At 32.5% G+C, this 16209-nt stretch overlaps 2 pseudogenes; one reads left to right on the top strand and one right to left on the bottom strand.

The window, feature by feature from the left end:
• Window positions 1–16209, top strand: part of LOC121217213 (MLO-like protein 1) — a 99701-nt pseudogene that overhangs the window by 12791 nt on the left and 70701 nt on the right.
• On the bottom strand, window positions 9847–12363 carry LOC107902412 (ervatamin-B-like; annotated as a pseudogene).

Below are 16209 nucleotides of genomic sequence, written 5' to 3' on the forward strand. Positions count from 1 at the left end.
AAGATGATCGAGATTGTAACCTATCTCCTGATTTGTTAAGGATGGTAGAACAATATGAGAAACAAATCTTACTTTACAAAGAGTCAGTAGAAATTGCGAATTTGAGAGACAAACAAGAAAAGAAAGAGGTGAAGATCGGAGCTTACATCATTGTAGAGACGAAGCGATACCTAATTGAGTTACTCCAATAATTTAAAGATGTCTTCGCATGGTTCTACCAAGACATGCCTAGTCTAAGTATTGCTATCATGGTACATCGGCTTCCCATAAAAGGAGAATGCAAACCGGTTCAACAAAAACTCTGAAAGATAAGGCCCGACGTCCTGTTGAAAATAAAATAAGAGGTCAAGAAACAATTCGACGTTGGTTTCCTACAAGTGGTTAAATACTCAGAGTGGGTAGCCAATATAGTCCCCGTCGCTAAGAAAGATGAAAAAGTATGAATGTGTGCAGACTATAGGGATTTAAACAAAGCTAACCCGAAGGACAATTTCTGTTACCTCACATTGACACATTAGCAGACAATATAGTAGGTTATTCACTGTTCTCCTTCAAGGATGGCTTCTCTGGATACAACTAGATAAAGATGCATCCTGAAGACATGAAAAATACCACATTCGTAACCATGTGGGGAACATTTTCTTATAAAGTAATGCCATTCAGATTGAAAAATACGGGAGTGACATATTAAAGAACCATGATAACTTTGTTTCATGATATGATGCACAAAGAAATCAAGGTTTATGTCGATTATATGATTGCAAAATCCCTAACAGAAAAAGAGCATGTACAAGTCTAGAGGAAACTATTTTTGAGGTTGAGAAAATTTCAGCTAAAGCTCAATCCAGCAAAATGTACCTTCGGGGCTAGGTTGGGAAAATTTCTAGGATTTGTAGTCAGCGAAAAGGGGATCAAGATTGACTCGAATAAAGTCAGGGCTATACAGGAGCTACCTCTACTGCGCACTCAAAAAGAGGTCCGGGGTTTCTTAGGGAGATTAAATTACATTGCCCAGTTCATTTCACAACTGACCGAGAAATGCGACCCCATATTTCATCTCCTTAAGAATTATAATTCAAGTGTATAGGATGAAGAATGCCAGAATACTTTTGACAATGTCAAACATTACTTGTCCAATGCCTTAGTGCTAATGCCACCTAGTCTAGATAAGCCACTGATACTGTACTTGGTAGTATTTGGGAATTCTATGGGATGCGTGCTCGACCAACATGATCAGTCAGGAAGGAAAGAAAGAGAGATATACTACCTCAGTATGAAATTCACTGAATCTGAGACAAGATATTTTCCAATTGAGAAGTTGTGTTGCGCCTTGATCTGGACAACCTAGAGACTAAGACAATACATGTTGTACCATACAACTTGGCTAATCTCAAAAATGGACCCTCTAAAGTACATGATGGAGTCGACTACTTTGAATGGAAGAATGACCATATGGCAAATTCTACTTTCTAAATTTTGTATAATCTATGGAAGAATGGAAGAATGACATTACCTTCTGCTACCTCTGGCGAGATGAAAATCAAAATGCTGATGCCCTAGCTGCTTTAGCTTCTATAGTCAAAGTGAACAGACAAGAGGATGTAAAACCTATCTAGATGAGTATTTATGAGGCTTCGACCCATTGTTATAACATTAAGGAAGAAGAAAAGAATGGTCACCCTTGGTACCACGATATGTAAAGAATCCTGAATACCTTGATTAGGCAATCGAGAATGATAAAAGGATGCTAAGGAGACTGATCAATGACTATGTCCTAGATGGGGAGATCCTATATAAAAGAAGAAATGATCAAGTGCTACTGAGATGTGTGGATGCCGTTGAGGCCAATAAAATGTTGGAAGAAGTCTATGAGGGCGTTTGCGGAACGCATGCTAATGGTTTCACAATTGCCAGACAAATAATGAGATTCAGATATTATTGGTCCACCATGGTAGGGGATTGCATCAGTTATACCAAGAGATGCCATAAGTGCCAAATTTATGGAGATAAAACTCATGTGCCTCCTTCACGAAGTTGGCAGTCAGCAATTTCTTAAAGAAAGAGATCATATGTCGGTACGGAATTCCAAAAAAGATCATATCTAACAATGCATTAACAACAATACAATATCGAAAGTCTACAGTCAGTTCAAAATCAAACACCACAACTCGTCATCATATAGACAAAAAATGGACGGTGCAGTTGAGACAACCAATAAAAACATTAAGAAGATCATGGGGAAAATGACAGACACTTATAAAGATTGGCACGAGAAGTTACCATTTGCCCTTTATGCTTATTGAATGTCTGTCAGAACCTCCACTAGGGCAATACCTTTCTCATTGGTTTATGAAATAAAGGCAATTTTTCCCATTGAAGTCAAATTTCTTTCTCTTTGAGTTTTATCAGGGTTGAAGTTAGATGAAGCAGAATGGATTCAATCTCGATATGATCAATTGAACTTGATTGAAGAGAAGAGGCTGAAAGCTATCCGTCATGGTCAGATGTACCAAAAATGAATAATGCGAGCTTATGACAAAAAGGTTTGCCCCAAAGAATTCCATGAGGGTGACCTGGTATTGAAAAAGATCCTGCCTATACAAAAAGACTTTAGAGGAAAATGGATGCCGAATTGGGAATGACCTTATGTGGTAAAGAAAGCCTTTTCTGGAGGAGCGTTGATTTTGACCGAGATGGATGGTAAAAACCTGCTTAATCCTAAAAATTCAGATTCAGTCAAGAAATATTTCACCTAGAAAAAGGGGGGAGAGGCCAAGGAGAAAACTTGCAGAAGGGTGCCTTGAGACCAAAGGAGTTTTGAGCTAAAAACCTAGGAAAGGGCTGCTCAAATTTAGATCGAAGATTGAACATGTGGTAGTCGTGTCTACTTCGAAGGAGAAACGTTACATCTTGGGGCATCAACAAAGTACTCTAGATCTCCTGAACACATATCAAGCTCAAAATGGTCCTCAAGAAGTTTGTGCAGAGAAGCTCATGCTACGATATTTTGGCACCTAATTTCATCTTACTCACTTTTTATTTTAGCAATGTTTGATATTTTGATTAATCTATTCATTTCGAGCTTTGCTCCCAACAAATTTCAATCTTTTCCATTATTACAACCTTTTTCGAGCATTTTTACATTGAAATAATGATTAATGGACTCACAATATTCAAGTAAAATGATTTTTGCATATTGCTTTGAAAAGTTTCTAAATAGTACAGGGACCTGAAGCAGGACCATTAGTTAGAACTAAACAAACTAAGGGTTGGAAATATTTGGAACGAATAGTTTAAATTGTGATTATTTCTTCGGGTTTCTTGTCAAAGATACCAGATCTGAACAAGAAGGCATGACAATACATCAGTGATGGAAGCTTGACGAACAATGAGCAATGTCAACGTAAGCATTAAAAAGGGAATCATTCTCAAAAAATGACATTCTGCATGCATGCAAATATCATTCATATACATCTAGTTAGGAGAATTTGATTCATTCTAATCATAACATCCTAATCGCTTGGCATAAATATAGGCCTATGGAATGGATTCTACAGATCATGTTCCCTAGAGAACAGTGTAACAGATCAGTGAAACCACAAATCCTACACCCTTGAAGTTGTAGTGGGACGGATTGAAGTCACCGCACCAAATATTATCTCCCTGAAGTTGCAGTAGAGTAGATTGAAACTACAAATGTTATCTCTCTAAAGTTGCAATGGAGTAGACTAAAGCCACAAATTTTATCTCCCTGAAGTTGCAGTGGAGCAGATTGAAGCCACAAATCTTATCTCCCTGAAGTTGCAATGGAGCAGATTAAAACCACAAATCTTATCTCTCTGAAGCTGCAGTGGAGCAGATAAAAGCTACAAATCTTATCTCCCTGAAGTTACAGTGGAGTAGATTAAAGATATCGAATCTTATCTCCCTGGAGCTGCATGAATAGATTGAAGCTACAAATCTTATCTCCCTAAAGTTGTAGTGGAGCAGATTGAAGCGACAAATCATATACCTTTGAAGTTGTAGTGGGTCAGATAAAATCTACTATAGCGAGTCTCATCTCCATGAAGTTGCAGTAGAGCAGATTGAAGCTACGAATCTCATCTTCCTGAAGTTGCAGTGGGTTAGAATGAGACTACTTGAAAAAGAAGAGCACTAAAGAAGACAAAATTCAAGAACAGTAGACAAAATGAGCCTTTCTTAAAGTTTTTGCTCCACTCCCGTTACACGACAACGAGCAAAGAGGGGCAGCTATAAAGGTCCAATTTTGTCCGACCCGAAACCAAAAATAAATAAACAAAATATAAAAACTAAAAAATAAAAAAGTACATTTACAAAATAATGGCCCAAATACAAAACCTTAACCCAAACCCAGTGTTACACAAGCCCAAGCCCAACTAACCTAAAGTTTTTCAAAAACCTTGAAACCCTAGGTCCCCCTCTCGTGCTGCTCCTTGCCACGTCAGCAAGTGCCCCTCTTGAAGACACCCACGCCCCGAGGTTTGCTCTTCTGCCACCCTTGCACCAAAATAACAAAGGCATGGATCACTCTCTACCGTTGACTGCGCACCATCGCCTGCAATGAGAAAGAAATAAGGACAGAAACAGGAAGCAAAAATAGTAGAAAAGACAGAAGCAAAAAAAAGAAAACACAAAAATAAAAAGCTGAATAAATAGATTGTAAAATAAACAAAAAATACGAAGAACAAAAAAACATTTAAAACGAAGGTGATCCTCTTGTTTTATTTTTTTATATTTCGAAAAAGCATAATAAATGAAAAAATAAAACCTGTTTACCTGAGTCACTTTACCTTCCTCTGTCCTTAGGGGTCTTCTTCGATGTGGAAAGCTCTAGAACCCTTTAGGGTTTGACCTAGGCTACGACGAAATGGGGTGCAAAAGGCGTGTTAGCTAGGCGAAAGGGTCAAAATTTTTTGGGCTTTTTCTTTGGGAACGGAAGGCTTTTCCTTCAGATCTGGCTGAAAGGGCGCTGAAAAGGCCCGTTTTTGTGTAACTCTGACCATCAGAAGCGACGATCGTTGTTACCGATGACCGGTGTCCACGGAGGGCTTCCAATGACCCTATGGTTGTATCTTAGGCCTTGATTTCAGAGAAAAAAGGGAGAAATGAGAGGATTTTTTTTAAAACACAGAGGAAGTGATTTTTTTCTGAAATTTTTGGCTTTTATAGGCCTCCAAAACAGTGTCGTTTGAGGGTTGGCCTCAAACGCTCAAAACGGCGTCGTTTTGGCTCGACCCGAATCACACCCCAAGATCCGCGTGTTTCGTAGAACGGGGATATTTTTAGTTTTAGTCCTTTCCCTTTTTAAATGCTTTTCAATTTTGTCCTACTATTTATTATTATTTTTATTTTTTCCCTTTTGTTTTGTTTTTTGTGCAATTTAGTCCCTCGACCACTGTGGACCCATTTAGGGAATGACACGTGTCCTAGGGCTTGGAACAATTACCCATTTTGACCCTGCTCCTTTTTGCACGTCACATTTTGGTCCTTTCTTCATTTATTTTATTACAATTTAGGCTTTTAATTTCCTTTTAATTCTGATTCAGTCCTTGTTTATTTAATTTCAACCTTTTATGAATTATTTTATTTATTTATTACTTCGTTACCTTTCTTTAATACTCAAAATTCGTATTATTTATATTTCCATTCTATTGTGCATTATTTGTCTTTATTATTATTTTCTTATTTATGTTAATATTACAATAGTAACTATAATATAATTATTGCTATTATTGCTATAAATTGTTGTTTTGTTACTATCATTATAGTTGTATTATCATCACTCACTAGTATAGCATTTTTATGTTTATTTTATTGATTTATTTATTTGTTCATTGATTTACTTGCTTATCATTTTAATATCATCTTTGCCTTTTTTACTCGTTACTATGTTACCTTATTTTGCTAACATTCGTGCAGTGTATCGCTTTAAAATATATTCATCCATTTTATTACTAGGCCTAGATAAATAAAAAAGCATATCGTTAAAAGGTTGCACTCATTTTACCATATAAATAGGAAATATTTAAAAAAAAAACAAGGCAAGGTTCATTTTTTTGGAATTAAAGGAGTCGTGCTCCTAACTTACGGAGTATGACCTCTTTCTAAAACCGAAATAGTTTAATATCTATTTTAAAAATATAAAAAAATGAGATTTAAGTAATATCTAAATGGAGATTATTCTCGTTTTTGAGGGTTTAAGGCATCGTGTCCTAACTTACGGGGCACGATCTTTTCTTCTCGATTAACTTGAAATAAGCCCTTTTCGTGAAAATCAATTTAGTTAAGCGATATTTTAATATCATGCAAAGAGGGATCATATTTTAAGTTTGCTTCAAATTTTCAGTTTTCGACATCAAAACATTAAGTAACGGGCCAGGTACCAATTTTGGGTGTTATGAGAGTGCTAATCCTTCCTCGTACATAATCGACTCCTGAACCCACATTCTTGGATTTCGTAGGCTAAAAATTATCGTTTTAGAAAAATCTAATCTTTTACCAAGATGGTTAGAATTTGAGGTGACTCAATTACACCTAATAAAAAAGATCGGTGGCGACCCCATTTTCATTTTAAAATAAGAAGTCGATTAAAAAAAAAGTTTCGACAACGATAATCTATTTAAGCAAATATAATAAATTTTACTATATTAGATGTTAAGTTCGAGATTCCATTTAAGGTATTAATAATGAGTAAATTATGAAAATTGTCATTTTTATTTATCTCAGATTACATTTTAGTCACTTATGTCAATAAAATTTTGTCATGATTTTAACTGCTTTTCAACACTTAATTAAAAACTTGAACCATGTAATTGCTTCTCTGAAATTTTTTGTGCACACTTTTCGTGACGGTTCGCAAGTTTTTGCGATGCGTTGGAAAACCTCACAAAAATTTGTTTATTGAAATCAATATTAAATTATATTTTCCTACTTAATTCTTAAAATATATGTTTAAAATTATGAACCCATGAAGTTAGAAATCTCAAATTGGTATCCTAAGCAACCCAAGTCCTAAATTATGAACCTTATAATAAACGCTCTAAAATTATACTATGGTTTATATTTTGTATGGTATGAAATTAAATGATCATATATTTTCATATGATCAAATGAAAATAATGCATTGGTTTATTAATTAAACTATTGAATTCAAACAATTAATTGTTTGTTACTAATTAAAATGAATTTTTTTATAATAAACACTAGAATTTTATTTGACTAAAGTTACTTTCCACTTACACGGGCAATCTAGATTTCAGCATAATTTTGGATAAAAAAGTCAGCCCTAATTCTTTGTTCCAGCAACTTTTTGGGAAGTAATTGTGTTTTACTATGAGATAAACAATATGTAAGAAATTATAATACCGTATGTAGTGTTAATATATTAGTAACAATAATGATGTAATACAATGTAATAGTAGTAACATAACAGAATACCTGTAATTAGAAAGAGCCAAACATTAGAAGGAGAACTTTGTTGAGGCCTGTATGAACAGTTTCCTTAAGACAGATTTGACCTCTCTTCAGTGCTTTGAGTAACGTTGGATGTTTGTCTTTCAGGATACAACAACAAATGATCATAGTAGTAGCACAATAACAGCGATCAATCAACACAATCTTGTCTTTCTCTATGACCGGGAGGAATGAATTTAGAAGGAATTTTTTATATTGATGGTTTTTGATGATGTGTTTTGGAAGTCTCCTAACTTGGTTTTATATATAGGAGAGGAAATGAATGAAGATATTTAGACTGATTTATGAAGAGTTTTGTTAAAATGTTAATAGATATAAGTGAATAGACACAATGAATGAAAAGATGCAATATTAAACCAAAAGCAATGAATCTGTTCACCAAGAGATATAATTGTTCAAAAGATACAACTGTTCATCAAGAGTCAGAACTATTGTTTAATTTGAGCATCAATTTATCATTCTATCACTCAACAATTTTGAACACGTTATATAAAATATAAATCCATAATTTATTATTCAAACCTTCAATTTTATCAATAATATAGCATACCTCAAAGTTCCAAAATATCAATTATTTTTCAACACAATCTTATCGTTTGGATTTTTGTAAATTATACTTAAGTTCTTTCAAAAATTTATGATTCATCTTTTACTCTCTCAAAATTATTTTCTTATAGGAAAATAAGAGAGCTATCTTTTTAATAAATTTATACTCCACCCTCTTAAATTAATAATGGTGATCACCTACATGTTATGAGCACACTGTTAGCCCAAAACATTTCGATGTTAGGGTATCTATTTAGTTTATTTAGTTTAATGAGCTTTCTAATCGCTTTTGGGTTTTCGGTCTTTTGACTTTGGAAGATTCATGTTCATGCAACTAAGGAATTCCTCAAGTCTGTTGAGACGAATGTGAGTTGTCACCGGCTTGCTTAGCAAGTTGACTCATCCTAGGTTGATGTAAATCGTGATTCTGCGATAACTTTATCGGATCATTCGATCTTTCCCCGATGGTAAACTGAACTTGCTGATCTCATGTTGTACTTATCAATGTGAAAGGATGACTCTTATAGACTAAGGAAGGCATGATTATGTAATCCTATTCAACTGAGCTTAATTGAATAGTTTTATAGCTTCCTTCCATCTTATCATTGTGAGAACAAAGTACTACTAGAGGACTTTTACTAGAATGCAGATGAAGTAAGGAAAGGATTAGTGAAGTGGCTGTCAATGTGTAATCTGTTTGGAAATTAGTATATCTTATATTACTGTGTGTAGGCTAGAAGTAGATAAAGGACTAAGAAGTAGCTCTCATTGATTTATTGGTGTGGGAAATTTTTTATTAGATACGTGGTACTATTTCAATGACAAAACCATGAAATTGATAAAGAATTTATTATGGAAATAAAGTTATGTAAAACGTGGAAAAAAGATTAAATTACAAGTTTTGAAAAGTTTAGGGATTAAAATGAAAATATGACCAAAATGAAAAAAGTAAGTTATTGGTGATGAATTGACATATATAAGAATAGGTGGGGATATGTATTGGTAAGATGAAATTTTTTTAAGACTAAATTGAAAAGATGGGAAAATATAAAGACTAAATTATAAATTTCCAATTTTACTGAAAAAAAAGTGAAATATTTAATTTTGTGTTGGTGTGTGTTTTGTAGGTGATTGTATTGTTGTTGTGTTTAGGAGGGATGTTCAAACGGTTAACCTAACCGAACTAGTATTAATTTAATTAACCAAATTTTTTTACCTTTAACTGTTAACTGAATCGAAAATTTTTCAAAAAATATTAACCGAACCAAAATTTATATGTTTATTTATTTTTGTTAAAAAAATATAAAAAATAAATAAATAGATAACGTTCATTGACCGAATTAAAACTACATATAATTTGTATTATTGATTATTAATTAAGTTAATTACCCAATTTCAAACCGAATTAACTGATAACCGAACTTCCAAAAAATTATTAGCCAACCTCCAACCGAATTAAATCGATTAATCAAATAATTAATCGAATTAGATCGATTCGATAGGTTAAGTCGATTGTAACTGAAATTTGAATACCCTAATATTTAGGCATGATGTATTGTTTTTTTTTTCTCTAATTTGGTTTGTCATCCTTTATGAGATTTAATAAAATCTAATATATATTAATCTTTGTAAACTTCGTCCTCCCGAAGTAATGAAATGGCATTTTAGTAAAAAGAAATTCCAAGTAGTTATTACTATATACATTACTATCAAACTTTTGCTACATTGCCACTTTAATTTTTTTTTTGTTTTAATCATCAATTATTCATTATAATGGCTAGAAGAACACCAAGAGTACAAGAGTGATAGTTCCAAACAGACCACAGACATCAACACCAAACGAAAGGGAAAAAAGAACAAATACAACACATATCTTAGACCATTTAACACTGCTAATTAATTATCGTAACTTACCTATCAGTATGCTCGAAAATTAGTCAAGCAGTACAACCACATATATATATAGGTAGAGAAATGTCCATTATATGAACTTACATAACGGGATACGAAGCTTTCATGGCGATACCACATAAGCCACCTGGTGTATTCGCGTCCCTTTGAATCCTAATATATCCATTTTCACCCCAAGTTTCTCCCCATGAATTCTTAACCAGCCAGTAGTTTAAACCTTCTTCACTTGTTCCGTATCCGACAACGGTGACTGCATGGGAAAGAGCATTGCCACAATTCCGGTAAACACTCCCCCGCTGTAAAACCGAAAGTCTCGTCCATGGCCTTCGATTGCAACTGAGACAGGTTGACTTGCGACGACCTTAAGCAACGCTTCTTCGTCGTTTTCAGGCACCATTTGATATTCATTGATGGTGGCAACTTTGTTTATCTGTTTCTCAGTGTCGCAAGTTTCTTGCGTTTCTTGATATGGGTAGCTTTCTTCAGTAGTTATTCCTTGGTTTCGGATAACGTATTCGAAAGCATTTACCATTTGTCCACCATCGCAACCTCTGTTTCCTCCATCTGTGCTGCAATCCAACAATTGTTGTTCAGATAATGACATTAAACTACCAGTTTTGATTTGGACTATCCCTTCAATGGCTGCCACTGCTGAAAATGCCCAACAACATCCTGCAAAGTAAACCAACAATAACCCTTTGTTAAGTATAAAACAATTACTGAAAAACCTAAATGAATGCTTCTTGGCTGAGCAATATTTATAAAATATTTTATAGGAGTTGGGTTAGCATACTAACATATTTTTAAGGAAAAATCAAATAGTGAAACGTGGTTGTTAAAAAGTAAATAAGTCTTATTGAGCAAAATTAATTTTTATATATTGAATCAAAAAGTAAATAAGTCTTTTTTGTTAAAAATTTAATTCATTTGTACTATTAAAAACTGTCGTGACTGACAAAATAACCAAATAATAACACGTGGCTTGCCATGTGTGTTGATATATAAGGACCAATTTTTCATATTAAAAATGAATGAAATTTTTAAAAGAATGACGAGTTTGCTATTTGATTAACGTGCAAGGATTCATTTGCCCATATTTTGAGTAGAGACGACAAAATGCAATTCGACTCCTAGTATAAGAGTCTCCATAAACTTTTACCTCTTTTATTTAAAAATATATTTTTTTAAATATTATAATTATAAATTTATTGATTTTTTTAATTTATTCGTCATTAAGCATACATCAATGTTAAAGTAAGTTTGCATTTTCTTTCCATATGATATATGTTTTAATTTGGAATCGATCTAATATTTTTATCATATCATTTAAAAAATTAATTTTTTTCAAAATATATCAAAGGATTGAAAGATTTGTATATTAATTAAATAATTTGACATTTTTAATTTACTTAAACCTTGATTAATATTATTTATGTTAATACAACATCACATATGATGGTTGAATTAAGCAAATATATTGCAGAAAATTATTTCTTTTCTACAATGATGGAAAATTAACTTAGGGTGCTGTGTGTTTAACTTACTTTTTGTCTCATACTACAGTATTGCTACAGTATCTAATCTCACCGTCATTGTTTTTTTTATAGTAACGGCAGGTAAACGCACCACCCATCCAAACTCACTCTTAGTAATATAAGTGAATTCCCTACATATATATACATTAGATTATGAGATATCTATGATGTCGATGAAAACTATTTACGTAAAAAATATATTAACTAAAATTTTATATAAAAATTAAATAAAATTTTAATTGAAATAATAAAATTAAAGGTTTAAAAACTAATGCTTTAAGCTTAAATCTCATCATGTGTACTTTTAATGATTTTATATATAAAAAAAACTCTCATAATAATACAAGTTAGATTGTAAAAAGATGACTTTTTAATTAGTTTCGACTGCATTTGTGTTCGATTGATTTGTAACATTAACTTAATCAATGGTTATATGTAAATTGAGACTTACCACATTGACCTTGAAACTTAACAGGAGTGACAGCACCTTGGGCCCTCCAATCCAAGTTTGTCGGAACATCTGAGACGTTTTCATACATAAAAGATGTTGATTCGGACAGTGTGGGATTGCCTTGCATCTTGTATCCAGTATGAGCTGCAATGAATTCATCTTGTGTCATGTCTGCAAATTCATTGAGACTTAACTTAAAACTCCTATTTCCGCCATTGTTGAAGCTCTCAATATATTCCAAGTTTTCCTTGAATATATTAAGACGCTTCTCCTTCTCTAATTTGCTCTCATATTTTCGATTATAATCAACCATCCATTGCTCATGTTTGTCAACAATGAAGGTTTCATGGATTGTTCGGGACATGGCAAGAGATGCCAATGTCCCAAAAATTAAAAACAAAAAGACGTGGATTAAACTCATCATTGTTTGGCAGAGATACTACACTAATTGAAAGGTCTAGCACTCAATGAATCTATATATACTACAAAATTTGATTAAAATAAATATTTTTAATTAAGTCATCTTATGAAAAATCCAAATAAAAGGCCAATAAAATATTTGATTTAAATAAATATTTTTAATTGATTAACCCTACTACAAGTTTGTTTGTATTTGTTTTTCTTCCTTGAGTTGAAAAAATTCAACACTCCCATTATGTTAAGGGTAAATTGCATAATAATCACCCAATTATTAATAAATTAAGTGACGATAACTAACAAGTGAGTGATTAAAATATTTAATTTAAAAAAAATTAAGTGACTAAATAAAAAAATTTAATAGGTGGGTGACCAAAATAGAACCAAGTGCATAGTTGGATGACTATATTTTTAGTTTACCCATTATTCATAGTTGCTGACAATAAAAATTGACATGGATTAAATTGCTCAGATTTTTTAGAGGGACGAGCTTACTCAATTTCTTGTAGACAGTTGTGGTTTTTATAATTTTTTTTTAAAACTCAAAAATAAATTGTAAAAACTTGTTTTTAAACTGATTTTTTTTAAAAATAAAACCAATTTGATTAAAGTGTTGCAATTGATAAGGGGAAATCTCATTACCTTCGCCTACAATTATTTTAAACATAGGTTAACACGTAATTTGAGGAGGAACTGAGAGAAAAACTTATTAAACCAGAGTTAAATATTCATATCCCTTCATTGCTGTTTTCCAGTTTTATTGCTGCATGTAAACACTTTACTTGGATTTCACCATCAACCTTCCAACTTCCCCACTATGTACGATTAAAATATCACACAAGTGAAGAGATATTTTAAAGGAGAAAAAGATTGTTGGAAAAATATCCATCTAAGAAAGTTAATCTAAATTAAAAGTGATCTAATTTAATTAAAATTTATTGACCTTTAATTATTAAATAAAATATGAATCAAATATTAATTTCTAACTGATAATGGGCTGATTAGGAATTAAAGTTAACGTAGATTTAACTTTTTTAAATTACTTATGTACTAATTTAAAAGATTAAAACCACAAAATTAAAAGATCTCATAAAATCGATACATTTAAGTACGCTTTTGTATTTAATTTTGTTCTTGACTAAACAAATTTTACTTTATTAAATTTTGTATCTTAACAAAAGATTAATAAAATTTGAATTTGAAGCAATTAATATTTTATTAAATATTTAAATAATGAAATACCTTAAGATGAATGAAAAAGAAAATGAATTTCATGATATTTTAGTAATAAAATATATGAAATGATGATTATATTTAAATTCCAAATTCTTTTGTGCAAGTGTCTGGCACTTCATTCTTGCAATAATGTAAGATTGAGCCAATTAAACATTACATGTAGTCTTTAGTGAAATCATCTAGGCCTTCATTATCGTCTCTAAAGCCCCATTACATAATTGGCGCGCCGATGAAGCAAATGAGAATGTTGACAAGCATGATTTGCGCTATTTTGTCTCTTAATTTCTTATGTTTGATAGTTGCTGCCTGGAATAGAAAGATAGACCAGATGCAAGTCAGGGTCACGGTCAACTGCCCTTATTTGCAACAGAGCCAGGGTGATTTTTTTTATTAATTTATTTTGAATATTTTTATTAAAATAATGCGTGAACGGACAAAACAAAATTTTCTTGTGGATTCAGTTATTATAGTATTTTGAGTTTAAGGTTAATTAAGATACGACCAATTTCCTCTGGTTTGCAAAAGTTAGTTCATCAATCGTAGTAAAACAAAAGTTATTTAGACTCCACCATCATGAGTCGTAGAATAATACATATTCGTCTATTAAGAAAGAGGAATTAGTAAAACAGAAGCAAACCGAGTGATTGTTTCCTCTGTAGGGAGGACAAGCAATCTAAGGATAAGAAAATGGTTAAAACTTCAAGTTATCCCAAAGCGAACAAAAAGAAGTATAAGAACTTATTAAAATCTAACTATTTTTATCAACAAGTGTTGGTTGCAATGGTAACATATATTGCGTTGCAGACGACATTGTTGGAAGGGACAGTCATGAACTTAGAACATAGACCATAAAACATACATGAATAATACCCGAAAAAAAAGCCCAAGTGTTTCTTTTGTAATAACAAAAAGAGCACTGTAAGGAAAAATGCAAAGAGTGTAAGGATTACCTAGCCTCTAAGGGTAAAGGTATGAAACTCTTGATTATTGAAACTTGTTTAGCAAAAGACTTAATAGACCACTAAGTCATTGATTATAGAGTCACTAGTCATGTTTGTATTTCTTTGTAGGGGTTTAAGGAAACGAAAGATCTTCAGGATAAGAATCTACCATTGCGAACCGGAGATGGGAGCTATGTGGCTACAAAAACAATCCGAGAAGTACATCTTTATTTTGATAGTTTTAGGAAGATTGCTTTGGGAGATGTTTTCTATGTACCGAACTTTAGAAGAAATGTAATTTATATTGCATGTTTATTTAAAGACGATTATACTGTGACTTTCTGTAATGGTATTGATATTCATAGAAATCAATCTCTTATCTCTAATGGAGGGATGCAAAATAATATTTATTTTATCAAATCTAATATGCACTTACTGCTAGAAATTGAACTCGTTAATAAGAAACTTGAAACTTCTCTCTAATGAGGCATACTCATGGCATCTAAGACTTTATCATATTAATAAAGATAGAATCACTAGACTTGTGAAAGATGAGACTTTAAGTTCACTTAAAGAGGTACATCTTTCATAATGAGAGTCCTTCCTTAAAGGCAAAATGACCTTTTAATGCAAAAGATACACAAACCGTTCAATCCTTAGAACTTGTGCATGCTGATGTATGCGGTCTCATGAACGTTAGTGCTTGATATGGTTACGATTATCATGTAAATTTTGTAGATTATTATTCCAAATATGATTTGGTGTACCTAATACACCGCAAGAAATCATAATCATTTCCATTTCCATTTCTATTTCCATTTTTTGAAACCTAAATTCATTTCAAAATGATTCCATTTTTCATTTCGAAAAAAATCATAATCATTTATGAATGTTTTCCATTTCTCTTTTCCTTTTCATTCTATTCATTTCCATTCAAACTCGCAATTCATTTCTAATTTCAACGAGCTAGCAGAGGAACTGATTGGATATATGTAATTAGGGCTTAAATGATTTGTAATTAAGTTTTCGCTTACCGCCTGTTAATTACAAACTCATTTCGTCACAAATTCATTCCACTATAGTATCGTTACTGAGCTCTACCTAAAGGCATACCATTACAAAAGCAACTGCTTCAGTGCTCGTCCAATGACATTTTCATAAGTGTGTTACCCTCATAGGATATCCTTGATCTCTTTGGAATAATATCCGCTCTCCCAATATGATCTTTTTTTTCTCTTGGTAACCATTACATCTTCCTTCATGAAAAATCAATCACTATCAAATAATGATCAAGTCATCCATCATAAAGAGGAACGTCCCGTTGCCACGTTTACTTTTCATCAACCATGTAATGCATACGAGAGGATACCATTTACCATGTCTCAGCCTATGAATTTCACTATTGTGAATGATGCTATATACTGAAGAAGTCGTACACCTAATGAACTAGCTTTCAGTTTCGTATCTATTTGAACTCAAGCTTTTACTTACATCAAAGTGTACATAATAATCGTAACCTTCTCTTGCACTAATACTCATGGGGCCACATAAGTTAGTTTGAACAAGTTATAGGGGTTTTCTAGCCCTTGTTCCGTTTGCATTAAAAGATCGCTTAGTTATCTTACCTTCCAAGTAAGATTCACATTGTGGAAGATCAACTTCTTTAAGCGAACTTAAG

Source organism: Gossypium hirsutum, chromosome D05 (genome assembly GCF_007990345.1).
Source record: "Gossypium hirsutum isolate 1008001.06 chromosome D05, Gossypium_hirsutum_v2.1, whole genome shotgun sequence".
In the NCBI taxonomy this organism is placed as follows: Eukaryota; Viridiplantae; Streptophyta; class Magnoliopsida; order Malvales; family Malvaceae; genus Gossypium; species Gossypium hirsutum.